We start from the raw sequence: 6,154 nt of genomic DNA on the forward strand, positions 1-6,154 counted from the left end.
TGAGCATAATAAGCTTTATGGTAGAGTGCATAACAGTTCTCAAAAGTGATTTATATACGGTGTGCATTACTGTTCGATTACATTCACAACAAATACAAAGACAGAATGGTTTAAATTGTATACATAATAATAATAATAATAATAATAATTTCCTTTGTACTGTCATTCTTTGTAACAATGTACACAGAACGAAATGTCGATACACTTGACCCGTTGTAGCGAGTCGATGCAGCCGCAGCCAGAGGGCGCCGCCATTATACCAATTAGGTATGTCTCATTTCCAACAAATGCAAATCGAAGTGGTTTTGGTTATATCTTCGCCATCACATTCTCGAAAAATGATATAAAAGTGAGATAAAACGAAGTAAAAGTGGTTATAGTAGCGAGGGGATGCAAATCTCGGCAGGGATGCATTTCTTGGCACAACACCAGGCTGTAGAAATCATAACCGCTCAAGACACAGTCCCGTGAAGTTCAAGATTTCAAGCTATAGCACCGAAGAAGCCAATATGTTATTATTCTAATAGTTTTTCATTTTTATTTTATGATCTTGTAATGAAATGAAAAGAAATGTCAAGAAATAAAAATGGATTAAGACGAGGTCACTACGGTGACGGGGATCCATGTTCACCCCTTGGCGTCTCGAGCACAACTGACGTGTGCTCGGCAAATTGCGCTGTATATACGCGGAGAAAGGCGTTCGACCGTCACACGCGTTACACACGCTAATTCACGTGATAACACCGCGATACAGGCTCAGAACAAACGTGCTATGACCGTGCTCCACCCACGATTACCCGCTAAAATTTCGCGTCCTACCCGCGTGTAACCACGCCCTGGCCGCGGCCGTAGCACGTCGTTCCGTGTCTGTACCGCATAATTACCTCGTGTGTACCACGTGTGCCGCCCGCGGTTACATGTGGTCTAAAGTTTTGAGCAGCGCAAAACTTTTTCGCGCGGCCAACCGCGTTTGAATTTCCGACTGCCTGTAAAGCACTGCTGTATCTCGTCTGTATGGCGATCTCAAAGCGTCCAACAGCGTCTGCTTCACAGGCAGAAATTTCTGGCCGTGATTCAGCCTCGATACAGACGAAAACGGCTGTGTGACCGGGCCCTTAGTAAGGCCATTATCGCATGGGAAAAATGTTTTAAATAATTATATGCTCTGTTTTTGCCTGAGGTTAACAAAACAAAAAGAGAAAAACCTTTCACACTTTAATGTTCCAGTAAAATTGACTCATAATCCTAATCCAAGTCATACCCAAAGTAAATCGAATGCTGTCCTTGAACCATTTGGAGAATATGGGCCTTTTTTGGTCTCTTTTAAAATGCAACACACTGAGGTTATGTCCCAAACTGGGAAAATCACTGCAAGTGCTACTAACATAGAGAGTTGGAACACGCAAAAATATAAGGTTTCATAAGTGGAGACCGGTGTCTAGCAGTAGCCTCGAGGACTACTAATGAACTCACCTCCATCAGATCCATTCGAGCCACAAGAAATATACTCTGAGACATCTTCTTACCTGAAGCTGTTACAATATTTAACTCAAATCTGCACTCTACAATACTGAGCACTGAGCGGCATCTGCACCTCATATCGGGTAAATAACAAATAATCTGGAAATAGCCAATATTTATAATTGATTGCTGCAATTACAGACCATCCCTATGTCGTTTCTATCTTGTGTCCTGTCTTGTGTTGCCCAAATTTAGAGATGTTTTTTAGCATATTGGTAATTGCACTACTATTCAGAACTATGTTACTTTTTAAAATACACATTACTTTTAAATTATATGTTTTTTTTTTAAATTCTATGTGTATATGTACATTATATAGGGCATCTTTGAACTTCATGACACTCTGTGTCAATACAGGCATTCTATTCTATTCTATTCTATTCTATTCTATTCTATTCTCATCAGCTGCATTGCTTATCCCCAGTAGGGTCGCAGGGGTGCTGGAGCCCATCCCAGCAATCATCGGGCAGTGGGCAGGGGACACCCTGAACTGGTTGCCAGCCAATCGCAGGGCACACGGGGACAGAAAGCTCACTCTCTCAGTCACACCTAGGGACAATTTGGACCGGCCATTTCACCTGAAATGCATGTCTTTGGAATGTGGGAGGACACCGGAGTGCCCGGAGGAAACCCACGCAAGCACGGGGAGAACATACAAACTCCGCACAGTAAGGCCGGGAGCCGGATTTGAACCCACGCAGGAGGTTCCCACGACCTCAGAACTGTGCCGCACACGCGCTAACCACTGCGCCGCCGTGCTGCCCCCTATTCTATTCTATTCTATTCTATTCTATTCTATTCTATTCTATTCTATTCTATTCTATTCAACCTTAGAAAAAGCACAATTAAATGACTGTTGTGATGATTTCATCAGTCAAACAGCAAACATTAGTGTGTGATGTTCATGGACAATGAAAACATAGGCCCATTAGTTTCCGAGGAGGAGGTACTCATGGTTGGGTGCTGTACATGAATGTCGCCCTGGTGGGTCTTTTGGCTTGTCCTAGTCTATTGTCTGGGAATTTTTTGACATGTCAAAGATAAACCCATTTGACACAGTGCATCGGAAGTGTGACACAATCGTGTCATTCTCGAACAAAGTGGTCTATTTCCCACGCTGGAACAAACTGCGTTTGTTGGCCGTGGTTCTCGACACCTTGCCAACAGTCCAGCTTCCAGCCACCGTTATAGAGCCATGGATGGATGCCATGGATGGATGCCATGTCTGCAATGCGGCTCATCATAGTCCCCTTGCATGAGATTAGACCAGGGTTCTCAAACATTTATCAAGCGGAAAGGGCACCCAGTTTAACATGCCTTTTTAAATAATGACAAATTATCTTGTTTTTGAGTTTGTTGTTACTAAGTTATTACCAGGTTAATTATTGCAAGTATAGTTACATAGACTTTGTCAACCACTAAACAAATCAGATGACTAAACCTTAGTTTCAAACCCTAGCTCTAGCCCCAACCTTATTTTGGAACCCTATTTCCCGTTTAAAACCCGACCAGAACAAGTGGTCGACCCGAATTTAGCGACCCTCTTTCATGCACGACACAAGGTTTCACAATCTCTGGGTTTATTGCCTGCATTCAATAAACAAAACAATACAAAAGTCAGGGGCTTCTGTTCACGACTGCAATTATCTTCAACGCTTACAAACTTATTTAAGCTACAGCAAGCAGACAACATGCGAGCACATTAATAATGAAACTTCGATAATAACAATGAACATAACTTTCACACGTACCTGCATTCAATAAACAAAACAATACAAAAGTCAGGGGCTTCTGTTCACGACTGCAATTATCTAAAATATTAAAGATACAAAAGAACGGGTCATCACTCAACAGGCCGCACCTCGTGGCGTGTTTGCATCAAAACACGTTGCATCTTCATTTCAAGCTGTATTGCTTAACCTCTTATTTAGTGCTTTTTTAATATATATCATTTAGAACAACTTATATATCTTTATATACAAAAATAATTTCGAAAGCAGCTCAAATGTCTAGCAAAATATGCATTTTTTTTATCCAACTGATATTGGGCACATCTTACCTTCAACGCTTACAAACTTATTTAAGCTACGGCAAGCGCTGAAGCCCATAAAGTGCCAAACGAAAAGAACAGTCGCAGACGCCCATGACTTAACAACTGAATGAGGTACCGGAATATTAACAGTAATACAACAAAAACACAGATTTTGTGAGAATTCAAAAAAACATTCAAAACAATCAAATTTCAACTCTGTTACACGAACGCGTAACGTTTCACAAAAAAGATTATTGGGATATCGAGGAAACAAAGGCCAGCGAACCGGTGCTCGCTGGACAGGAGGAGCAAGCAGCTCACGGGATCGGAACGTGATCGGAATGCAGAAGTGAGCGGAGCCTGTTCAAATGGACAAAACGGGTCGCTAGCCGGAGCGGGAGATCAGAGCGAGGTCGGTGGTCAAAAACGGGTCAATAGACGGAGACAAACAGGAAATTAAGAACAGACAAGTAGGATACGGATGAAGACGGGACTGACGGGAGCCAGAGTCAAAGTGCTTGCCTCGCGTATGCAGAGGTTTGCTGACGGACTGATAAGGAGTGACTGGAGTAATGAGTTCAAATAGGAGGTGAATTATTTGGGATTGAGCAGCAGCTGGCGCCAAACGAGCGGGCACAGGTGAGGGCAATCAGTAATCATGACACCTTGGGACTAAAGGCTATACGAATAAACATGACTTGACTTGACTTGACCGAATCTCCCATTAGGTGGGGCTAAAGATTCACTATCAGAAATAGTTGAAAATAGTCTCTAGTGTTTATCATGAAGGGAGCAATACCCCCTAGGTTTTTTTAGTAAAATGCCCAACACTGTTATTAGGGATGTATACCTGTCAACATATATCTTTCCCCCGTATTTTATACATTTTTTTGATAATTTCAAATTGTGTGTGCCATAAAACAGTTTTTGTACCAAAATCTTAGATCGTTTCGGTCACTGGTAGCAGACAATGATATCATTGTAGATTGCCAATGTCGCAGTTCACAAGCAAATGTTCTTTTATTGTATTAAAGCCTAAATTCACTGCAAGCGGGGAAAGAATTGAGAAAAATACTGAAAGAATGGTTTGTATTGGACTTGTTTTGTTTTTTGGGTTGAATAAAATAATATTGTTTACACAAATAATCTTCTTTAATTCTATATAGTCTGGCTGGCTATGAGTAAATAACGAGGCATTCTGTTTGTTAGGGTTACTAAGGGGAATTGATATCACTGATAAGGGAAGCAATTGACTGAGGTTGACAGGTCTGCTTTTTATGCCAGCCCTGTTTTAGAGGATTTGTACAGAACTTGGAACTTTTTTACTCTCTGCCGCCATCTGCTGGATTTTGTCATCTCTGCAGCCTCTGTCAAGCCCCTTATGATCTGCATGCAGGTATGTGTATTTCTTAAACACGCTCAAATAAATTCTTCTTTTGTCATCTTTCTTGGGGTTTGGGTTGGGGTTTGTACTCTAATGGAAGTCAAATGTGTTGCAACCTGTGTTGAGAAAAATGCGGTTCTGAATAATCTGGTAATCTAACAAATATTTGTATCCTCTGTTACAACACTGTTACCATTGCTGACGGTCAAAAGAGGTGCGTTACTTTCCCTGCAAAACGCCAACTGTGCCGTGTCCCTGCACACCTGCCGCTGTTTGTAGTGGCACGGTCACGTATTTTCGGATCCTGTCACCATTCAAAATGGCGAATGCTCTATCTAACTGACTCAAATAATAGCAGTTACAAATATAGAGTAGAATATACCTTTATTATCATTGCTACAAAATGGGTTGAACATATTGTGACAAAATTGAATGTGGCACTCCAGTTACACATTTTGACTGTAAAGATAAAAGATTAAAAAAATATAGAAAGATAAAAGAATTTGGATATATATGAACACAAAATATTTACACAAGAAAGTGTGGGCGTGTAAGAGCAGAAGATATTTACATTGGGTGTTTACTTACAGGGGATCGTAATAGTGCAATATGCAGTAGTGCAAATAGGCAACATTGTGCAAAGTAAGCATAGGCATGTATTAAACATTGCACCGAAAGAAAAGGCAAATGAGGGCTGATTTGCAAATAGTCGGATATTTAAAAGCACCCCAACTTGTGTCGTTCGCGCACAAAAGGTCTATTTGAGACGGCTCTTGGAAGTGGTTCACTCAGAGACACTTGTTTTCTCTTACTCAATATCCATTTCAGTGTCAATGCGGTTTCATGAAGATGTAAAGTTTATCTTTTCTCCTTCTTTATTCTCTTTTTCCTTTTTTTTTGTTGTATTTTTTCTATTTTTTTGTCTTTTTTTTCTCTATTTCCTCTGTTTTTAAGTCATCCCTTACATAATGTTTGGTGATATAGGGATCAAAGAGACAGAAACAACCTGAAGAGTGGTTTGGGACCCGACCCTTTTTAGTGAGCTGAGCCGAAAAATAGTACCCGGAAATCTCATCTCTACACCCGTACGCCGCTCAGTATCGCACTCTAGCGTACGCACTCAAGCATTACCGGCGTTCGAACTCCGAATTTTTTACCGAACAGGGAAGCAAGAATTTCTCGAAATTTTTGGTCGAACACCGATTTGTTCGAACTGA

Source organism: Urocampus carinirostris, chromosome 15 (genome assembly GCF_059441175.1).
Source record: "Urocampus carinirostris isolate Australia breed hairy pipefish chromosome 15, RoL_Ucar_1.0, whole genome shotgun sequence".
NCBI lineage: Eukaryota > Metazoa > Chordata > Actinopteri > Syngnathiformes > Syngnathidae > Urocampus > Urocampus carinirostris.